This window comes from Delphinus delphis, chromosome 1 (assembly GCF_949987515.2).
Source record: "Delphinus delphis chromosome 1, mDelDel1.2, whole genome shotgun sequence".
In the NCBI taxonomy this organism is placed as follows: Eukaryota; Metazoa; Chordata; class Mammalia; order Artiodactyla; family Delphinidae; genus Delphinus; species Delphinus delphis.
In genome coordinates, this window is record NC_082683.1 from 24,591,949 (window position 1) to 24,606,948 (window position 15,000).

The 15,000-nt window shown below is 42.6% G+C and overlaps 1 non-coding gene and 1 pseudogene across 1 annotated transcript; one reads left to right on the forward strand and one right to left on the reverse strand.

Annotated features, from left to right (window-relative positions):
• Positions 1-267: 267 nt before the first annotated feature.
• TRNAR-UCU (transfer RNA arginine (anticodon UCU)) lies at positions 268-340 on the reverse strand. The gene has a single exon. It is a non-coding gene; the product is annotated as a tRNA-Arg (tRNA).
• An 11,282-nt stretch (positions 341-11,622) lies between these two features.
• Positions 11,623-15,000, forward strand: part of LOC132425679 (antizyme inhibitor 2-like) — a 30,976-nt pseudogene continuing 27,598 nt past the window's right edge.

The window sequence follows — 15,000 nt, forward strand, 5'->3', positions numbered from 1 at the left end:
CATCCCGGGGCTGGTAGTCCCATGGAGGAGATGGATATAAACCCAATAGCCACACAAACACATGTGAAGTTCTAAATGTGTCAAGGGCTATGATGGAAAGGTAGCCAGAGCTATGACCTTCCATAGCAAGAAGATTCAACCTGCCTGAAAAGGGATGGATGGCTTCACTGAGGAAGTGCTACTTGAGCTGATGTCTGAAGCAGGAGTGTAGTGGTATCATGCGATCTATATTTTTTTGGCCGCACCACGCGGCATGCGGGATCTTAGTTCCTCGACCAGGGATCGAACCTGGGCCCCCTGCAGTAGAAGCGCAGAGTCCTAACCACTGGACCATCAGGGAAGTCCCAGTATCACATGTTCTTAATTTACATTTCCCTGATGACCAGTGATGTTGGGCACTGTTTTATATGCTTACTGGACAGTTGAATACCCTTTTGTGTGTGTGCGTGTGTGTGTGTGTGTGAAGTGCTTGTTTAACTTATTTCCCCCAGCTTTATTGAGGTATGATTGGCAAATGAAATTGTAATGTATTTAAAGTATACATCTGATAAAGTGATGATTGATATACATATGGTACATTTGGTAATATGTATCAGTACATTTGGTGAAGTGGTGATTTGATATACATATACACGATAAAACTATTCCCACAATTACGTTTTTGAACACATTCATCACTCATAGAGTTCCTTTTGGCGGGGGACGGGGGGATGAGAATGCTTAAGAGCTACTCTCTTAGCAAATTTCAAGTATATAAGACAGTATTATTAACCATAGTCACCATGCCACACATGCCATACATTAGTGTACATTAGATCCTCAGAACTTATTCATCTTATAACAGAAAGTTTGTTCTTTTTGACCAGTCATTCCTTATTTCTCCTCTCCCTCAACCCCTAACAATCACCATTGTAGACTGTTTTCATGAGTTTGACTGTGTTTTTTTTTAGATTTTATATGTCAGTAATATCGTACCACACAATATTTGTCTTTTTCTGTCTGGCTTATTATACTTAACACATTGACATCCAATTTTGTTCATGTTGTTACAGATGGCAAGATTTCCTTCTTTTTAAAGGCTGAATAATATTCCACTGTATATCTGTTGAACTCTATTGCCCATTTTTAAATTGGGTCATCTTGTAGACGCTTCTTGAGAAGTGCGTCCTTTTATTGACATACGTTTTGCAAATATATTTTGCAAATATCTTCACCAATCTCTGTCTTATCTTTTCACTCCCTTACTGTTGTCTTCTGATGAACAGTAGTTCTTAATTTTAATGGAATCCAATTTATTATTTTTTTCTTTTACGATGCTTATTTTGCCCTGCTGATGAAACTTTTGCCTCCCCCAAAGTCAGAAATATATTCTTTAATTTTTTCTTTTGGAAACTTTGTTGTGCTACTTTTCACAGTTAGGTCTATTCTCAAACTCATATGACCACTGCTGTTATTTGTCTTATCAACCCTTACTCTTCCTTCAGAATCTAGTTCCATCACTGGCTTTTCTTTGGAACACTGTGACCGCTCTAGACTTATTTAAAATGCAGTTATATCACTGAACACACTGTGTTTCAATCAGGATTCAGTTACATGCCGGCTAGTCTAAGCAGGAAGGAATTTTTCAGGGTGCTAAGTGGCTCACGGAATGATGGGGTGAGCTGAAGAAACAGGCTCCAGTTCGAATTTTCAAGAACAGCTCTCAGAACTCGACAATCAAGAGCACGGCTCTAATTAGAAAGATTAGGCTCCAGAACCACATCACTGCCACAGCTAAGAAGCTGCCACTAAGGTACCAAGCCATGCCTGCTATAATCCTTGGTAGCAGAATGAATGAGTGTCCAGTCTTATTCTCAATGTCTACCAAGCAAGGGAAACCACATCGTTACTAACTGTGCTTCTGAAAAACCAAATGTCTCCACAATTGTGCTGCTAGGCGAAATGGCAAAAACAACGGGAAGATGGCCTCCATCTCGCTTCCATTTTCCTAAATCTGGCGTGAGTGAATCTGATTGCCCTTTACATAAATCCCCTGAGCCTGGCTGCCAGGGGCCCTGGGAGAGCACACTGGAAGGAGGGTGCTGTCCCAGTGTATCCATCATACACAGTATTGTGATATGTGTGCTCTTTTCTGTCTTTCTTACTGGAAGGGATGTGTTCCAGGAGGGCAGGGTTCTATTAACCTTCGTGTATGCCCAGTGACTAGGTATAGTGTAGGGGCTGGTTAAATGTTTGTGGTATGAATTAATTAAATGTGTTTCTGCTTATTGCCTGTATGTCACTTAGGATACTTTTAGTTATAGTCAACTGAACAGCCAATTCAAATTTGTTAAAAAAAAAATAAAGAGAGTCTATTTGTTCATGCAACTAAGAAAGGCAGAAGTAGATCTCACAGCAGGTGAGGCTTGATCAAGCTGCCCAACAATGTCACCAAGGGCCTAATTTCTTGTCATCTCATTGGTCTGACTTCTTTCTCTGATGTTGGTTTCATTTTCTGTCCTTGTGGGTTTTATTTTCTAGTGAAGATGAACAGATGATTTTATTTTATTTTTATTTTTTTAAGATGTATTTATTTATTTTTGGCAGCATCGGGTCTTAGTTGCGGTGCACGGGCTTCTCTCTAGTTGTGACGTGTGGGTTTTCTCTCTCTAGTTGTGGAGTGCAGGCTCCAGGGCAGGTGGGCTCTGTAGTTTGCAGCATGCGGGCTCTCTAGTTGAGGAGCTCGAGCTCAGTAGTTTTGGCGTGCGGGCTTAGTTGCTCCACAGCATGTGGAATCTTAGTTCCCTGACCAGGGATCGAACCGGCGCCCCCTGCATTGCAAGGCGGATTCTTTACCGCTGGACCACCAGGGAAGTCCCAGATGATTTTAAAATATGGACTATATAGTGTATTAAAAGCTGAGATATGCTCTGAAGAATAAATAAAAGAGGAATAAAATAATAAATAATGAATTAAACTTAAAAAAAAACAGGATTGGAGGGCGGGTCAGCCAGTGGTTCTTAACCTCTTCTGTGCCATGGGCCTCTGACAGTCTGGTGAAGCTTAAGGACTCCTCAGAATGTTTTAAATGCACAAAATAAAATATATAAGACTACAAAGGTAACCAATTATATTAAAATAATGAATAAACAAACTTATGATGGGGTAATATATGTATTTTTATAGATACTTAATATAATAAGATATTTTAAATACCAACAAGTCAAAGCTTTAATTTTATTTTAAAATGACACATCAACGTGAGACACTTGCCCAGTTTTAATAAGAACATTAAACAGTGAGGTGAACTTTGACTTACCGCCTTCCACTTGTTGATCAACAAACTATGTAGGGAAAGGAGCCTGGAAAGCAATTAACATACCTGGGTCACTGATATGAGACCACGAGACATAACTGTTTGGTGACTGAACATCTACTAGGCACAGAGTTACCTGATATTGGCTGGCAATGCAGGAGCAGCAGATGAGAACATTTTGATCACATGTATTCAGCAGCAAGTTTAATAATTATTTTAATTTAGAAGTAATAATGAACGTAAAGGATATTTTGAGAGGTTTGCAACCACTGCAATGTAATATGAATATCTGTGATTTCCACTGGTGACAGACACAGGTACTGATCATGTGACTGTGGTTTGCTACCTATATTTATAATGAAAGAAAATGATAAATTTCAGTGAGAGGCTGGTGAAAATTAAGATATAAGCACTTTCCTATATGGACATCCGGAATTCTATCTGTGGCCCCCAGGTCAAGCAGGTAAATCATTCATTGCCACCGCACCCAGAGGTGAGATTAGAATTATCCAACTTCTAATGGTTGGAAAATTCTGATATGATAGGGAAGGTGGGGAATGGGTGCTGGGGAGGTCACAAAAGAGTGTCCACTGTATCTCTGTGGCTCTTTCATGAATGTGTTATATTCAGTCCTGGCTTCCACATCCTGGGAATCCCTCAGTCTTAGACAAACCAGTAAGGCTAATTTCTCTACTCATCCAGCTTTCTCTGTAATCTGTGTGCTTCCATGAGTTCATGAATTTGGCTTCATTTACCTGAACTTCGACTTAACCCAGGAGCCGTTTTGCATGGGAGAGTGGGTTAGTATCCAGAAAACTGTCTTCACGCTCTGGTTCAATCCATCTGGGTTTTATTCTCTGGGTTTTATTCTCAAGGACTTGTAAGATCATTTCATCTGACCACACGCAACTCTCAGATAGGTCATGAAGGAGTGAGAAGGTCCTCTCTTCCTTATAGAATATAAAATCAGGACAGCCCTGAGCTGTCAGAGAGCAGATTCAGATGCTGCCTTGCACACTTCAATGTTAGCAGAGGACCTGTCCATGCTGGGACCAAATCTCTGAGGCAAAGACCTCAGTTTCTCGATCTGAGAAATGGAATGATTGGAGGAGATCAGATATTCTTAGCCTGCAAAAGATTTTGATAAGAGAAGAAAGGAATAATAACTTTCACTTGATTCTCAAAATGGTCTATGATCAAGAAAAGTTTAGATCCCTTGGATTAGATGGTTTCTAAAAGGTCTCCTGGACATTCCATCATCACCATTGCTATCACTAAGGTGACCAGCTGTCCTGATTTGCCTGGGTCTGAGAGATTTCCTGGGATTCAGGACTTTTGGTGCTGAAACCAGAACAGTCCTGGGCAAACTAGGGGATGGTTGGTTAACCTAAGCATCACCGTCACCACCACCACCATCATCAATAGCATCCCCATTAGTACCCCACCGCCACCATCATCATTACCACCCTCATCACAGTCACCCCCACTATTACCATCTCTACCATTACCACTGCCATCATCCTCATCACCACTGTCACTGTCATCACCATCACAGTCATTCTCATCTGTAAGTTACTGGACTCTTACTATGTGCAAAATGCTTTACATGCATGGTCTCATAAGTTCATTACAAAGCAGTAAGGTAAGAACTAAGTCTTAAGAATTCAGGCTTAGGAATGTGATAGTAATGAGCTCAAATCCCAGTTCTGTCACTTACCAGCTGCAAAACTTTGCAAGTCATTTACCCTCTTTGAGCATCATTTATTTTTCCATTCCTATTACTTTCCCCTCTCTCCTTGTTGTATATCTCTGTCTCTAGCACTGGATTTCAGGATGCTTGAGGGAAAGCAGTTTGTTTTATTCATTTTCTCTGTCATTCCACCTCACCCAAGAGACTGATATAGAATAAACATCTATAAATAACAATAATTGTTATAATGGTAGCTAATACATATATTTTTTTGAGCACTTACTTTGTGCTGGGCTCTTTTCTAAGCACTTTACATGTATTAACTCATTTCTGATTTAGTTTATTGCATTATATATAAACAAAAAAAGATCAAAGAAAAATGGTGGGAAATGGAAATGCAAAATAATATGGTATGTTTTATAGTATAGAAATTAAATCTCCATAAAGCCACATGAGAAACAAAAATATAAGATTGTAGAAATAAATACATGTTTGTCATTAATCACAATAAATGCAAATGAATTTAATTAACCAGAGTTCTCTGATAAGATTTTTTTATAAAGACATGTCTATATACTATTTGCAAGGGTCACACCTAAAACACAGTGACACAAAAGAACAAAGTACAGGCATATCTCAGAGATATTGCAGGTTTGGTTCTAACTACTGCAATAAAGTGAATATGCAGTAAAAAAGACCTACACAAATTTTTGGTTTCCCAGTGCATTTGAAAGTTATGTCTATATTATACTGTAGTCTACTGTGTGCAATAGCATCATATCTAAAAAACAGTGTTCATACCTTAATTTAAAATACTTTATTGTTAAAAATGCTAACCATCAGTGACCAAATGCTGTTGGAAAATGGTGCCAATAGACTTGCTTGACTCGGGGTTGCCACAGACCTTCAATTTGTAAAAAAACTGCAGTATCTGTGCAGCAAAGCAAAAGAAAATGAGGTTTGCCTGTAAACTGGTGGAAAAGACATAATAGGCAGACACTAACCTAAAGAAAGCAGGTGTGTCAATATCGATACAAACGAGATAGATTTTAAGGCAAAAGTCTTTGTTAGGTATATAAGAGAATCATTTAATGATAAACAACTCACCAGGAAGTTATAATGAACCTAAAGCCCTATGGACCCAATAATGTAGCCTCAAATTATACTAAAGCAAAAATTAACAGACTAGGAGAAATCTACAAATCGACAATTAAAATGCGATTTTTAGAGATGCTTTTCCAATAAATGATGTATGAGACAGTAAAAAAGTAAAAATAGAGAAACTGGAATAATAAATTCAACAACTAGTGGGGATAGAGGTTGGGAAATAGATCCTTAAAAATTAGTCTTTAAGGCTAATGACATTTGTGTTGGTAAGATGCGGAGAAACAGGAACTCACATATTTCCAGCAAGAGTGTATATTGGAGCCATTATTTTGGTGGGAAATGTGGCAATATTGGGCAAGCTTGAAGATGAGAACAATGATTGAGCAATTCCATCAATAGATGTTTGCCCTAGAGAAACCTCACCCACATGCACAGGGAGACATGTACAAGGATGTTCATTGCAGCTCTGTCCATAATAGTAAAAAGTGCAAAAGATCTAATCAGCACTCTGTTAAGGATGGGTAAATAACCTGAGGTTTGTTCAGATAGTGGACTACCCTATAGTATTTGAAATAACTTAAGTAGAGCTACATAAACCAATAAGGATAACATAAAACACCCTGAAGACTGAAAAAAATCAAGTTGCAAAATGATATGGTATGACACAATTTATGTTCGTTTTTTTTGAAATGCACAAAATAATACGCTATATTGTTTGTGGGTACATGCATATGCAGTAGGAGTACAAAAACATGCATGGCATTTTTTTAAAATTTATTATTTATTTATTTATGGCTGCGTTGGATCTTCGTTGCTGTGTGTGGGCTTTCTCTAGTTGTGGCGAGCAGGGGCTACTCTTCGTTGTGGTGCATGGACTTCTCATTGCAGTGGCTTCTCGTTGCAGAGCACGGGCTCTAGGCATGTGGGCTTCAGTAGTTGTGACACACAGGCTCAGTAGTTGTAGCACATGGGCTTAGTTGCTCCGAGGCATGTGAGATCTTCCCGGACTAGGGCTCGAACCCGTGTCCCCTGCATTGGCAGGCGGATTCTTAACCACTGCGCCATCAGTTTGAAGATTTCCCTGTGAGGGATAAGGAAGAGGAATGGGGTTCTGGCCACGAGACCACTAACCGTAGCTCTAACTCTAACCAGGACTGGGTCTCGAGCCTGGTGGTGTTCTGGGGAATCCCTCCTCATCCTTGTTGCGTATTAGTTAGACTCCAAGATGACCCTTGCTCTGCTGTCGGTCACGTGGGAATTTGGGCTTGTGATCTTGAGCAATTCCCAGTATCTCTCTGGACCTCGATTTTCTCATCTGTGAAATGAGCTAAAGATATTTTCCCTAGAGGTGGACTCAATCTTGACCTTCACATTGTCAGAGGCTTGTCATGGGGAAGAGAATTTAGACTGATTTGTACTGTGTGGTTTCAAAGAACAGAGCTAGAAGCAAGAAGTGGGAGGTCGAAATAAACTGCTATCAGTCAGAGTTGCTGTTCAAGAACTGAAAGGGAGCGAGCTCTCTGTCTTCAGGAACGTGCAAATAAAGTCAGCTGGATGAACATGTGGAAAGGAAGTTGGAGAGGGAATTCCTGGTCTGGGAGGAGTGGCTGATGTCCCAGGGACTGCCCCCACCCCTCCAAGGTCCTTGCTGGCTGAAAGCTTCCGTGATTCTAAGTTTCTATGATTAAAAGCACCTGCCTACCTGCCAGGTAACTTTTATTTACCCCTATTTTGCAGATGGGGAAACGGAAGCTGAGAGAACACAAGTAACTGTTATAGGAAAGCCCCTACATGTGGCTTAAGATCCCCTGTCACTGTCACTGTCAAGTGACAATTTCCCTTCTGCAGGGGAAGCACATGGAATTAAAATACTGTGAGTGGCTATTGCTGTTATGCATCTTTTGCAAGGGCTGCTGCACCTCTTCTGTGAAGTCAGTTGAAGATCTATGATGGAGAGAATTATGTGGTCTCAAGGCCCTTTGTTGGAGATGTCTTTCTGCTGGATAAGTATGTGGTGGTGAAACATTCGCCCTCAGCTCCCTCCGGTTTAGTCATCATGCTGGCTAAGTGCTCTGTTTGTGTCCACGCTGCCTTCCAAGGGCTTGCACATCAGTGTCCCAGTTCAGGGACATGGGGGATCTGCGATGTCACCACAGGCCTGAACTTCTACTCTGAGTGAAACAGTGAAAGGGAGGTGGCCCTCTTCCCCCTCCCCCGCCCAGTCACCTGGTTGCTGCAGCAGGGGTTTGGCTGTGGGTGGTGGGTAAGAACCTTTGTTGGCTTCTATGGCCATGTGGACTACACTAGCTCTGGGGATTGGATGCTATTAGGTGACTGAAGACCCCCACCTTCAGACAAGAATAAGAAAATGTGGGTAGCAGTTTGCATTGTAACTAACCGGGACTAAAGCATTCCTTGTAGCTCATGACTTTTGGTTCACTGGAACCAAGAGCAAAGTATAGTCCGGAACCGAGGGGGAGTTAGTCCCTATTTGGCTGACCCTAAAACATTTGGAGTTGCATTTGCTGAAGCTGGGATCCCAACAGGTCTTGAACCATTGGGTGGGAAATCACCAATCACTGATGGACTTGATCAGTGGGGAACGGGACTCTCCCGCCCCTTCCTGCTGCCACCAATAGCTGAAGCTGGTGGTGGGGAGTAAGAACCGAGGAGTCAGTCTGAGGCAGGAGGATAGAGGTAGCATGCGAAGCTGCCCTCAGTAAGATCTTCTCTCTGCCCAATGGTCCCAAATGGATCAGAGTTCTGGTTTTTCTTTAATTGTGGTAAAATATGTATAACATAAAATTTACCACTTTAACCCTTGAGTGTACAATTCAATGTTATTAAGTACACTCACATTGTCGTGCAACCATCAACCCATCCGCCTCCAGAACTTTTCTGTCATCCCAAACTGAAACTCTGTACTGGATAAACCATCGCTCCCCATTCTCCAGTCCCTTCCATGCTGTCCCCATCTAGCCCTTGGTAGCCACTATTTTACTTGCTGTCTCTATGAACTTGACTAATCTGGGTACTTCCTATAAGTTGAATCGTACAATATTTGTCCTTTTGTGTCTGGCTTATTTCACTGAGCAGAATGTCTTCGAGGTTCATCCATGTGTCAGTGCTTTATTCCTTTTTACAGGTGAATAATATTCCACTGCGCAGATATACCACATTTTGTTTATCCATTCATTTGTTGATGGACATACGCATTGATGGACTTTTAGCTATTGTGAATAATGCTGCTATGAGCATAGGCATACAAATGTCTGTTTGAGTCCTGCTTTCAATTTCTTTTTGGATATATACTTAGGAATTGCCAAATCATATGATAATTCTGTGTTTAAACTTTTTTAGGAACTGCCATAGTTTCTTTACACAGTGGCTGCCCCATTTTACATCCCTGACAGCAATAGACAAGGGTTCCAGTTTCTCCACATCCTCACCAACACTTTTTTATTTTTTTGGTAATAGCCATCCTAATGCATGTGAAGTGGTATCTCTTTGAATGGACCGGGTATTTAAACTATGAACAGGTACTTACCTTCCCTGAAAGTACAGTAAACTTGGCTGTGGCCAGAGGACGATTGCCATGGGCACCTGGATGAGGAGTAAGGAGACAGGCATAGTGAAACCCGTATCCTGGTTTTGGCCACCTGTTCAGTGGGTGGTTGATCATGGAGGGATGGAAAACCAACTCTGCACCTTGAAATCCCCTGATTGGTCAAACTATTTGTTATTGAACACAGGTTCGAGTGCCTGATGCACAGCAAGGCCAAACAATACGGAAACAATGAAGTTTGGAGCAGAGAAAGGTTGATTGCAGGGCCATGCAAGGAGAACGGGTGGCTCATGCCCCCCCAAAACCCAAACTCCTTAAAGCGTTTCAGCAAAGCATTTTTAAAGGCCAGGTGAGGGAGGGGCATCCCAGGGTATGTGATCAGCTCATGCTCTGATTGGCTGATGGTGACCAATCCTTAGGCGCCAGAAGGTCTGGGAACTACGTGCTTGTGATCATCACGTAGTTAATTTCTTCCATTTGGTGGTGGTTTTAGCACCTGAAAAACTCAGGAAATATGCATGAAATACTCTCTGGGTACTTCAGAGAGGAGCAACAACAGAGGATATGGGGGAGGGGTCCATCCCAGTAAGGCCCATAGGGTCCTGCTCAGTTATGTATTTACAGAGAGTCCTCCACAAGCCAGTGCAAAAAGATGGTAGGTCTAAAATGAAGTGGGGGGGGGGTTGTTTTGTTTTTGTTTATTTGTTTTTTAGGTCTTGATTTGTCAAGAGAATTTTGAAAAATGCTGAAGATCTGGTCCATATCGTCCCTCATGTTACTATTCCCTATGTATCTAGTGCATAGAGACTATTTGTGACACTAGGTGCCCTTGTTCTCCACCTTCTCTGGGGTTCCCCACAGCTCTCCCTCTCCTGTTCTGAAGAGTTCGGCTCCTCCCCTCACTTGCAGCTACAGAGGAAAAGCCCTGCCATTACCCATGTTCAAGCATGCTTACCACTCCCACAAGTGACTTATCAATGCATCTTTTCCAACTACTCCAATGTGAGTTCCATGAAGGAGGAGATGTTGGTTTGTTCACTGCTGTATCCTCAATGCCTACACTGTCCCAGGCCCATGGTAAGTGCTTGATAAATATTTATTGAGTGAATTGATTAATATATGAATGAATGAACAATGCATTGTACATTTCTGAATAGTAATTCTGTAAATACCATGTTCTTAACCTTGTCACATTTCCGGTGGTATTTTAGTCCCCCTTAAAAATCAGCAGCTTCCTGACTGGTCAATCCCTGTGCAGTTCTGAGCACCTCCCACTGTCCTCTGTCAGCACAGTGAAGTCTTCGAAAGGAGGTGTGTATTGAGCTGGACAGTCTAGCTTAGGCTGCAGTAACAAACAACCTTCAAACCTCAGTACTTAAACAATAAGGTTGTTATTTCCTCAAACTATATATCCAGGAAGGGTTGGCTGGGGGCCCTGCTCTACACTGTCCTCACTCTGGGACCCAGGCTGGTGGAGTAGCCACCATCTACTGATTGCTCATATAGAAGAAAAGACGACGATTCACACTGGCTCTTAAAGTCCCCTACTGGAAGTAAGGTATTGCTTTAGCTCACATTTTATTAGATGAAGCAAGTCACATGGCCATACATAACTCCAAGGGATGGGAGGCTGTGATAGACTGTATTATTGCCAAAATGTTTGCTGTCTCTCCCTGTTATCCTCTCCCCACTGACATCAGGCTTGGCCATGGGACTTGTTTTAGCTACTGATTTTTGTAGAAATGTGCCATGAGGGTCTGCTCCTTCAGCCTGAATCCTGGAATGATGGAACAGAGCCAGAGCTGACCCACAATGGGAGCATAAGATGAGTGAGAAACAAATCTTTATAGTTATGAACTTGTATGATTTGGGCATGCTTTGTTATTGGGGCATAACTTAGCTTAAATGGATTGATTCAGTGGGGAAGTGTAATTTTACCAATTACAAGAGAATTGCGAATAGCCGATGGACAGCTCTAATGACTACCACCCAGAGCCATTTGAGTTGGACGTCATTGGAGATGAACAGTAGCTTAGCAGGCTGGAGGGAAAGGGTTTCAGGCAGAAGGAAACTTCTGCAAAGGTTTGTAACAGAGAGGGATGTGATAAGTGGGCTGGGTGGGACTGGAGAGTCTTCTGAGGTTGGTTGTGTGGTGGGAAGGGGGAGACTGGCAAGGACAGATGAGGCCATTATATTCCCCCAAGACTGGCTGTTTGCCCTGGTCTCCATCAGACCCAGATCTGAGGTCATCCTTCGAGATGACTTCTGTGAGTTCTGGAAGCCATTTTGTTGGGTGAGGTCCTGCTTCTCTCTGACCTTCAGGTTTCCATCTGTAAAACCAACATAATAATATTCACTTTGCAATGTTGTGACTATTCAGTGACTATTTTAACTACTAGTGGAAGAAGCCTGGGATCTGGAATCATACAGACCCGTGTTTGAATCCGGATCTGCCACTTACTGAGAACCTCAGGAATTTTTTGCTGTTGTTTTTTAAAAAAATTTTTAGGAATTTTTTTTTTTTTTTTTTGTGGTACGCGGGCCTCTCACTGTTGTGGTCTCTCCCGTTGCGGAGCACAGGCTCCGGACGCGCAGGCTCAGCGACCATGGCTCACGGGTGCAGCCGCTCCGCGGCATGTGGGATCTTCCCGGACCGGGGCACGAACCCGTGTCCCCTGCATCGGCAGGCAGACTCTCAACCACTGCACCACCAGGGAAGCCAGGAATTTTTTTTAAACATCTGTGAGCCTCTGATTTCTCATCTGTAAAACAGAGATGGTACACAACACTGTAAATCAACTATACTCCAATAAAAATTAACTTTAAAAAATAGAGATGGTAATTAGTGCTTCATGGGGTTGTCATGAGAACTATAAGAAACAGTGAAACTATGCAATGCATAGTAGGAGTTCCATAAATATTCATTAACCCAACTGCAGGGCTCATAGAAATGTTGGGTCTGACTTATCTTTCTTTGATTCTAGACTTGCTACAAACCAGATGGTTTTGATGCATTTAAGGCAAGAGAATGTGCGCGGCATGAAGCTTCATGGCCTTTAACGGCACAGTTAAAGAAAACCTGAGGTATCTTGGCATTTAACCACATGGCCATCCCAGGATCTAATAGGACCTAACCCCAGTTATTCACCAAGGTCGCACCCTGCATTTCAATCCCATTCCGAGTCCATAGGGTCAAACTATGAATGTTCCAGAAGAAATGTGCATATGATCAGGCAGGCTGTGCTGAGAGTCATGTACTCACCTGACCTCTGCACGAGCAAGTCCCAGCTCTCAGAGAAAGGTAGGGCTGTCAGAGCCATCTGCAGAGCACCTGCTTGTACTAAACTGTGTACCAGCCTTTAGAGGCCAGGTCCTCAGATCCCAGTAATTTAAACCAACAGGGTTTAAGCTAAGATCTTTATTTGGTTGTCTCATTCAGTCCTCAAAATAGCCCTAGTGTCCTATCCTAATATTATTTCCATTTTTCAGATGAGGACATAGAGGATCAAAAAGGTAAAATAGGGCTTCCCTGGTGGCGTAGTGGTTGAGAGTCCGCCTGCCGATGCAGGGGACGCGGGTTTGTGCCCCAGTCCGGGAGGATCCTGCATGCCGCGGAGCGGCTGGGCCCGTGGGCCGTGGCCGCTGAGGCTGCGCGTCCGGAGCCTGTGCTCCGCAGTGGGAGAAGCCACAACAGTGAGAGGCCCGCGTACCGCAAAAAAAAAAAAAAAAAAAAAAAAAGGTAAAATAATTTGACCAGAGATAGAATTCAGATGAAGACCTTAAATTGTCTCATTACACTGCTTCTTGGGTTTTACGGTTGAGAGACTCAAAACCTGAGAGGGCAGACTTACTCAAGTCACACGGCCTTGTTAGCTAATCTCCATGTCAGCACCATGTCACAGGTCTCCTGATTCCTAGAAAGAATGAGTTCTGAGTTTATGAATGTACATAATTTATAAACCAGATGCCATCAAATCTCAATGTTTACACTATGATCTCTTTGGTCACATCCAAGCTTAAAACATCATCCTCCCTCCCAAAGATATGATACATAATTGACTATATTTTAATGTGTTTTATGGATTGTTTAAAAGCATATATTTGACACTTTAAATCATTTCATGTTTATATCGGTTAGAAGTGAGGTTCTAAATACATTTTATTTTCCAAATTGCTCACCTGCTGTCCGAACACCATTTGTTCTATAAATTTTTTTTTTGTTTTTTCGATGATTGGTGATTTTTTTTTAAACAATTTTAAAAAATTTTTTATTTATTTTTGGCAGCTTTGGGTCTTCGCTGCTGCACGTGGGCTTTCTCTAGTTGCGGTGAGCGGGCGCTACTCTTTGTTGCGGTGCACAGGCTTCTCATTGCGGTGGCTCCTCTTGTTGCAGAGCATGGGCTCTAGTAGTTGCAGCACACGGGCTCAGTAGTTTTGGCACGACGGCCCTAGAGTGGGCAGGCTTCAGTAGTTGTGGCACGCGGGCTCTGTAGTTGTGCTGCACAGGTTTAGTTGCTCCGCGGCATGTGGGATCTTCCCAGATCAGGGCTCGAATCCGTGTCCCCTGCATTGGCAGGCGGATTCTTAACCACTGCACCACCAGGCAAGTCCCTGGTGATGTGTTAAATTCTTTTGTTCTGAGCTTTGTTTCTGGCCTGTCCGTTCTGTCCCATTGATTTTTCTCTTCTTGATCCTGAACAGGTTGTAGAAGCTGACAGACTTTGATATATATCCTAGATCTTAAGTGTCTTAGCTGTGACATCCTATATTTACTTATTCTACAAATATTCACTGAAGCAAATTCTGTGCCAAGTCTTATACTAGTGTGCATCACTGGAGACCCAGAAATGCAGAAGATGTGTTCCCTGTCTTCAAGCTATCATAATGTGGTGGGGACAATTCATAGGGACAGAAAGGCAAGCACAAATGCCAACAGTAATAGTGAAGCACTTCATGTACATTATCTCACTTAATCCTCATCACTGCCACTTGAGGTCACTGCCCCTCATTTCTCAGAGGAGGGAACTGAGGCTCAGAGCTGTCAGGTAATTTGCCCACGGCCCCACAGTTAGTGAGTAGTAAGCCAGGGTGATTTCAAGCCCAGGAGATTAACACCTCTGCTATACCAGGTCACTTGGCACACAGGAGGAAAGGAAGAATACTGTCCGAGTCACGCAGCAGGTTATTTTCCGGGTAGAGACTCACTTCTTTGCCACCCAGACATAAGAGACTTGCCATCTCTGCCATCCTTGGGTCCTGCCCACCCTGCCGCCCAGGCAGGGCTGGCAGAAGAGAAGAGTCAGGGCAGGAGCCGGCTCCTTGATGAACTGCCTTCCTGGAACA